Source organism: Fomitiporia mediterranea, assembly GCF_000271605.1.
Source record: "Fomitiporia mediterranea MF3/22 unplaced genomic scaffold FOMMEscaffold_22, whole genome shotgun sequence".
Lineage (NCBI taxonomy): Eukaryota > Fungi > Basidiomycota > Agaricomycetes > Hymenochaetales > Hymenochaetaceae > Fomitiporia > Fomitiporia mediterranea.
Window position 1 is genome coordinate 108,084 of NW_006760407.1, and position 9,004 is coordinate 117,087.

A 9,004-nucleotide genomic window follows, 5' to 3' on the forward strand; every position below is an offset into this window, starting at 1 on the left:
ATTGTTTTATTTCATCTTTCATAACTGTAATCCATGAATCACAATCTAGACATTGGATTGCTTTATAAAATGAAGTCAGATCCGATTGTATTTCACTTATTTTAGTATTAAATTCTGTTAAATGAATAGCAATATTATCTTCATCCTTTTTGCTAAGTGCATACATGTGTTTTGTTATGTGTTTATTCTCCATACATTGTTCAAGCTCAATAGTACATTCTATCAGTTTCTGTTTCCATTCTGATCAATGTAATTTAGGTTCTACTTCTTTTTTGGTTAATTTAACTTTGTTGTCTGTTAAGTCTGTTGGTTCTGCTGCTTTTCCTTTTTTGTTAGGATCAGTGTTGTCTGTATTATTGTTGTCTGTTCTTGTTATTCTATTGTCTGTTTCATTATTTTTAATTATTAAACACTTGTTCATATTGTTGTTTGTATTGTCTATTTTCTCCCCTTCAATTTGAGGAGGTTTACCTTTGAGAAATTGAATATTTTGTTTGATGGTAATTTTATTATTGTGTCATGTTTTATGGCCTTTACTTTCATTGTCTAATCCTATCTAACAAGCAATAATACCTTACTGTTGTATTTTTGTAGGATTTTTGTTGCAAATGATAATATATTGACTAAATTCATATATATTATCAATTGTTCTGTGTGTTCTGTAACGTTTGTAATGTAGGGTATTGTAATTTAAAGCAGCACACAGTGTTCTATTATAAATATAAGTAATATGAATTACTGCTTCAGCCTATAATATAAACAGTAATTCAGTAGATGTTAGATATGCTCTTACACCTCTAAATATAGCTTTATGAGTTTGTTCTATGTAAGGATTTGATTTACTGGTTTGTATTTTACTATTACTACATTGCTGATTGTGTCAGATCATTACACAGTAGGACTCACAAGCACATATATTCTCATTATAGTTAGTTACACTTTCTCCTCATGTATCTACACATGTATACCCCTATAAAAGACAGTATTGACTGCTAGGTAAAGGGGATTCTTTTCCCCTGACCCCTTGCTCAAGTACTAGGGTTATCCTAGTCAGTAGTTGAGTAAACTAAGAGTGATTAGAATTCTCTTGTGAGGAACAGTAAGTTTCCTTACATATTTTTGACTGTACCCACCTAGCACTGAAACCCCTTACTGGATGCTGAGGAACTGAAGGGTCTGATCAACCCTAGGTCTCCCTTGTTGTCTAGTACCTATCAGGAATTTTTAGTGAGTAAAGTTATGATTTTTGAGTAGAAACAGAGACTACTTACTAGATTGGCCTCTAGTAAGTTCACAATACTTTGAAATGCTGTAGAATGCTTCTGGAACACATTAACACATATTAATATGGACTAGCACTAGATATGCTTGTCAGCAACAGTGTAGAGGGGACCCAAAGGCTTAGTGAGGGGACCCAGGCTACAACTATCCTACACAACAGAAATACAGAATGCAAGTACTAGAACATAGTTGGAACTTGTAGAACAGGCAGAGAGAGAGAGTGAGACAAGAGTAGAGTATATAGAGTGAGCCTAAGAGTACAGGACTACCTGGAGTAGACAAGATCAAGACTACAGGACCAGTCTGATCTCATACACCTATATATACTAAACTATACAAGAGTACTTAGGGAGTTTGAGCCACTAAGAATGATAAGCTATGAAGAATGAAAGAAAGGGGAGGTCAAAGATAAAGGTACAAAGAATGAAGGGATGGACAAAGGGTAAGAGACTATAGAATGAACAAAGAATGAAGGGGTGGTCAAAGGAATAGAATGATGAAGTAAGGAAGGGTAGTAGTAAGAGTCAGTATACATATAGTTTATAGACAGTACTCTCAAGGGACAGAAGTCCTGAGTTCCAGTACAGAAGGGTGCAGAACCCTCAGAACTGAAGGTACAGAGTAGAGAACTGTAACATTACCCTCCCTCTAAAACCAATTGTTCTGATTGGTGAACATTAGACTTGGTTAACAGCTTAGGTATAGGTTGAAACAGTAGGGTTTGGAAATCTGTGAGGCAGAGTTGATGCAGAGCACCTAGATAAAGTTAATAGAAGTCTTGGATCACCTTAGTAGTATGAGTGAGATTCTCAGCAGGTTTCTAAGTGTGTTCTTTAACTGAGTATCCCTTCTAGTGGATAAGGAACTTGAGCTTTCTGTACACTAGCTTAGTATCTGCTACATACTCTACTTTGTATTCCAGTTCAGAACCAATGAGTTCTGGTAGAGGTAGTAGGAGTCTTTGTTGTAAAGGAAAACCTGGATCATAGTACTAAGACAGTAGAACCTTGTTAAACACTAGGTGTATGTACTTCTATGTTGCTAGAAGTTAGAGTTTGTAGACAGAGGTGCTAACCTTCTTTTTAATAACAAAGGGTCTGAAGTGCTTGTTGTCCAACTTCTTCATTAGGCAATCTGTGGTCAGGTTAGTGGCTTCCAGTATAACTTTGTCACCAGGCTGGTAATCCTTGGCTGCAGACCTCTTCTAATCATAGTTCTACTTTATAACCTATACTACCTTTTCTAAAAGAGCTTGTGTGTCCTCCCTGGTTCTGTGCATCTGTTCCACAAAGTCTGTTGTGAATTCAGAACTACTGTTCTGGTTCAGAACTGTCCCCTAGTATGAATGTCTCTCATGATTGAGAAAGAACAGGGACTGTCCTGTTGTAGAGTGTTGCTAGTTATTGTGTACAAATTCTGCTAGAGCTAGCTATTCAGACCAATCCAATTACTAATGATTGATGAACATCTGGAGGTAGAGCTCAATCTCCTGATTGACTCACTCAGTTTGACTGTCAGTCTACAGGTGATAGGCAGTAGAAGGGTTCCCTTGAATTCTGAGAAGTACATACAAGTCCTGTATGAATTTCAACTCAAATTGTGGTCCATAATCATGAATGAGCTTCTGAGAGAGTCTGTGTAACTGGAAGACATGATCCTAATAAATACACACTATGCCTTCAGAAGTGAGTTCTGTTTAGGTCAGAACTATGTGGACTTGCTTAGAGAATCAGTCAACAATCATACAGATAGTGTTGTAACTCTAAGACTCAGGTAGCTCACTGATCAGGTCTACTAAGACTTCTTCCTAAGAGTGATCTAGGATTCAATACAGATGTAGGGGAGCCCAAACCCTTGTCTGGTAGACTTTAGTCTGTTAGCATGTATTGTAACCAGTCATATACTTTAGGATTTCCCTCTACATTCTGGGCCACTAGTAGTTCTAAGTAATGAGTTCCTGCATTTTGTGTTGGCCCAGATGTCCTACAGTCAGATTGTTGTAATAAGCTTAGACAATGTCCTCCTGTAGTTTCCAATCCTTTAGAACATACAGTCAGCCTTCCTAGTAAACCTGTCCATCCTTATCCTCCTCCTAATCCCTAGCCTACTTCTCCAGTTACTTTACTACAACCTGGTCCTGTGTGTGTCTTAGAGCTTACTGTATGTAGGTGACAAAGTCAACATTCTCAGATTTGAGTCAGATCTCTTAGATTGTCTCAGACACAAAATAGGAATTGTCTAGGAGAACAAGATTTTTGTTATCATTCTCCCCCCTTTCATGACCTACTTGTCTTGAGAGTAAATCAGCTTTTGTCATTTGTGTTCCAGGTTTGTAGGTCAGTACAAAGTTGTAGTCCTATAGTTCTAACATCCAGCAGGCCTGGCAGTAGTTGAGCTTCTAAGGCACCTGAAAGTACTAGAGATTAAGGTGATCACTCTAGATCTCAAACTTCTGTACTACACTAAGGAGATATTGACACTACTCTTCTAGGGAACAGACAATCACAAGGAGTTCCTTGTTATAGATAGAGTAGTTCTGTTCTGTTACAGAGAGGGATTCTGATTAGAACACTATTGGACACTACTTTCTGTCAATGAACTGGGACAGTACTACTCTATTTGCAAAGTTGGAAGAGTTGGCTTCAACTCAGAACTTGTCTACAACTGTTGGAACTACTAATACAGGCTTACTAGTAATAGTCTGTTTGAGGGACTCAAACATAGACTGTTACTGATTGCCTCATTACTAAGGAACATCTTTGCTGGTGAGATCATGAAGGGGCTAGACAATAGTACTAAAGCCTTGAATGAAGCATTAGTAGTAGTTTGCAAACCTAAGGAACACTTAGACCTGTTTCAGGTTCTGAGGTTGTAGTCAGTTCCAAACTGTAGTTACCTTTGTCAGATCCATACAGACCTCTCCTCTACTAATTATAAAGCCTAGATAATCTACTGACTCCTACACAAAAGAGTACTTTACTTCTCAGAGGAACAGCTTATTATCTCAGAGCTACTGTAGGACTGCTCAGATTAGTTAGTAATAATGCTCAACTGTCTGGGTGAAGATCAGAATGTTGTCCAGATACACACTAACATGCCTCAAGTCAATCAGATCTGTAAGGATGTGATTCATGAATGACTAGAATGTTGTAGGCAAGTTAGTTAGTCTGAAGAACATTATAGTCAGTTTGTACAGTCTGTGATTAGTTCAGAATACAGCCTTCTACTCATCTCTGTCTCAGATCTGAATATTATTATACTCTTACCAAATGTTCAACTTAGTAAAAACCCTGAATGTATGTGTCTTATTAATAAGCTCCTGAATCAGGGGGAGCAGGTACTTGTTTTTGACAGTACTCTTATTAAGACAATAATAATCCTAAACTGGGTAGAGCTTCCTATCTTTCTTTTTGACAAAGAAGAAAGGGGAGGCTATAGAGGACTTTAAGGGTTAGATCTAGCTGTTCTAAAGATTTTCCTAAAGGAACTCATTAAGTGCCTCCTATTTGTCTCTGTTGAGCAGGTAGACCTTACAATCCTTGGGTTGGAAACCCTTAGTCAATTCAATTGTATAGTCTCAGGGATAGTGTTTAGGAAGCTGGTTGAATTCCTCTTCACTGAAGACTTTAGGAAACTCTTGGACAAAATCTAGCAGGTTAGGTCTATGTGTGTTCAGGAGTAGGGTTGTTCTGAGAGGGTTCTAGACTGGTTCTGTCTCAGACATCCTTCAGATTGACTCTATTCTGCCTTGACTAGAATATGTGTCTACATATTCATCCTAGTTAAAGAAGAACAACTGGTCACCTTCATCAGAACTGTTAGTAACATTAGAAGCATCTGTATCTACTCAGGACAGTAGTACAAGATAGCTGTAAGACTCAGGACACTGATTGAAAGTGAGTGTCTACTCTAACTAGTCAATGGTAGGGTTGTAAGCCTTGAGCCATTCAAATCTGATAAAGATGTCTGTCTTTCCAAGATTGGTGACTCTAAACTCAATACTTTCCTTATAATCCTGAACAGTCATCTGTAGTTGAACAAACTCAGTGATCCAACTATTCCAGTTTAGGGTTCTGTCTATATTATATACTAGGATTAGAAGTGGAACACATTAAGTAAGGAGATAGTGTTCCTACACAAAGGCCTTATTAATACACAAACTAGTACACTTACTGTCTACTAGAGCTATTGTTCAGATCTGGGGGGATCCTAAGAAGGGAGCCAAGAGGACAGGGACCTGAAGCTGGTGTCTAGAATGTTCTCTGATAAACTACTACTTGTTCTGAAGAGAACATACAGTTTGTACAGCCTTGTTGTCTGAGAGGGTAAGTATATATACTAACATTTCCTTAGTAACCTCTCTCTTTCAACAAGGACAGACTCATGTCCTCAACTGTGAACTTAACTGAGGCCATCCCTGCCTGATACTACAGACAAACTACTGAGTAGTGAACAGGGCTAGGTAGTGTTCCAAACATTCTGTAATCTCAGAATGCAGAAGTAGTAGGTCAGATTGTGTAGATTTAGACTCAAATAAAGTGTAAAGAGAAGAATCAAAAGAATCAGAAGAAATAGGAGAACTATCTACTTTTGTTTTCAGCTTTTTTCTTTCTAATAAATAATTTTGTTGTTTTACTTTTTCTACTTTTTCTACTTTTTCTGTTTTTCTTACTTTATTTACTTCTAATCCTACAGTGTTTATTGAATCAAAAGTAGCTGTTAAAAAATCTGAATTATAGCCCTTCAGTACTGTATTCACTGTTAGGCCTCTACAAAATCCTGGGGTACATAGTTAGGGTCTAGAAGTTCTGAGGTGACTTCTAGATTTGTAGAAAGAGCTTCTTACTACAAATCCTGTTTGTCACTTGTTATTACTCTAATGACCTAACAGATATACTGTCACTTCTGTAAGCAGTCCTTAATTTAGTGCTCTGACTTTCTGTAGGCAAAGTATGCTCCTTACTTTTAGGCTTCTCTAATGTCTATCAGAATGGATTGATCACAAATTACAGGCAGATTGATCTGAGGGCTCAGAACTGTTAGAGCTAGACACATGTATAAGTATTCTACACAGACTTAACACATTTAAGCTGTGGCTTGGTTGAAGGAGATGGTGCATGTCTTCCACTCAGTGTAAGTGACTAGTTCTAGCATCATTCTAAGGATCTTATTAACCAGTTCCAGGTGAAGAGCTTTTTCAAGCATTCTAATAAGGACATTATTAAACCTGAGCATGAATCCTACCTTCTGGGCCAGGATATCAAACTCCTGAAAGAAGGTATCAGTAGAATGTTTGCTCTGTTACAGAGACACAAGCTTGTTCTGTGTTACAATCCTCTACTCTCTTACCTTCAGTTCTGAGGGTTCTACACCCTTCTGTACCAGAACTTGGGACTTCTGTCTCTTAAGAGTGTTGTCTATAGACTATATGTATACTGACTCTTACTACTACCCTTCCTTACTTTATCATTCTATTCCTTTGACTACTCCTTCATTCCCTGTTCATTCTATAGTCTCTTACCCTTTGTCTATCCCTTCATTCTTTGTACCTTTATCTTTAACATTCCTTTCTTTCATTCTTTATAGCTTATCATTCTTAGTAGCTTATATTCCCTGAGTACTCTTGTGTAGTTTAGTATATATAGGTGTACAAGATCAGACTGGTCCTGTAGTCTTGATCTTGTCTACTCTAGGTAGTCCTATACTCTTAGGCTCACTCTATATACTCTACTCTTGTCTCACTCTCTCTCTCTGCCTGTTTTGTGAGTTCTGACTATGTTCTAGTACTTGTGTTCTGTATTTCTGTTGTGTAGAATAGTTGTAGCCTGGGTCCCCTTACTGAGCCTTCAGGTCCCCTCTACACTGTTGCTGACATCAGATCAAGACTACTCATTACCACCCTACAACTCTCCTATGTTTCAAGCATTAGTACTTACTGTTGTGTTGATCTCTTTTCTTTGTCCTGACCCTTTTACATTTTTAAATTTTAAACTTTCTAAACCCTTTTAAACTTTTGCCACCCTTCTTCTATTCATTACCCCTTTTAGTTTAGTGTTGATCCCTTTGTAGTGTAAACATGGACTCTCCTGTACTGACTACCACCCCTACTGTCCTACTAGATCAGTAGTTACAAGCAGAACTAGCTCAATATGTGTAGACCTCTATCTAAGAGGCCTTTGTCAACCATGTGCCCCCAGCCCCTTTAGAACCTGTTCTGATTGTTCCAGAAGTTGCAACCTGTTCTAGAAAGAAAGTGTATGTAGCCTGCCCTTCAGACTTTAATAGGTAGTACTTTGAGGACTTCCAGTACTAAGTCAAACTATATGTGGCTACTACTTCAACTAATCTATCCTCAGATCTCAATTGTGTCCTATTTGTCCTCTCCTTTATGAAGGAAGGTAATGTGGCCACCTGGGCCTAGAACTGGATCAAAGGCTATTAGATTGGAAGTCTGATCTGACTTTAGAATAACAAGTCATATTCAGAATTCATAGAGTAGCTCTGTACTTCCTTTATTAATCTGAATAAGAAGTATAATGTACAGAACAAGCTTGTGTCTCTGTGACAGGGCAAACATTCTACTAATGCCTTCTTTCAGGAGTTCAATATCCTGGCCCAGAAGGCAGGATTCATACTTAGGTTCAATAATGTCCTTATTAGAATGCTTGAAAAAGCTCTTCACCCAGAACTGGTTGATAAGATCCTTAGAATAATACTAGAACTAGTCACTTACACTGAGTGGAAGACACACACTATCTCCTTCAACCAAGCTATAGCTTGAATGTATTAAGTTTGTACAGAATGTCTACACATACATCCAGCTCTGACAGTTCTGAGCTCTCAGATCAATCTGTCTGTAATTCATGATTAATCTGTTCTAATGAATATTAGAGAAGCCTGAAAGTGAGGAGCATGCTTTGTCTGTAGAAAGTCAGAGCACCAAATTAAGAACTGCCCACAGAAGTAACAGTATATCTGTTAGGTCATTAGAGTGATGACAAGTAATGAGCAGGATTTGTAGTAAGAAGCCTTTTCTACAAATCCAGAAGTCACCTCAGAACTCCTAGACCCTGACTATGTACCTTAGGATTTTGTGGAGGCCTAACAGTAAATGTAGTGCTGAAAGACTATGACTCAGATTTTTTAATGGCCACTTTTGATTCAATGGACACTGTAGGATTAGAAGTAAATAAAGTAAGAAAAGTAGAAAATGTAGAAAAAGTAGAAAAAATAAATCAACAAAATTATTTATTAGAAAGAAAAAAGTTGAAAACAAAAGTAGATAGTTCTCCTATTTCTTCTGATTCTTTTGATTCTTCTCTTTATACTTCATCTGAGTCTAAATCCATACAATCCAACCTACTACTTCTGTGTTCTGAGATCTTAGAATGTTTGGAACACTACCCAGCCCTGTTTACTACTTAGTAGTTTGTCTATAGTATCAAGTAGGGATAGTCTCAGCTGAGTTCACAGCTGAGAACATGGGTCTGTCCTTGTCAAAAGAGAGAGGTTAATAAGGAAATGTTAGTATATATACTCACCCTCTTAGATGACAAGACTGTACAAGCTGTATGTTCCCTTCAGAACAAGTAGTAGTTTATCTGAGGACATTCTAGGTACTAGCTCCAAGTCCCTGTCCTCTTGGCTCCTTTCTCAGAATCCCTCCAGATCTGAACAACAGCTCTAGTAGACAGTAGATACACTAGTTTGTGTATTAATAAGG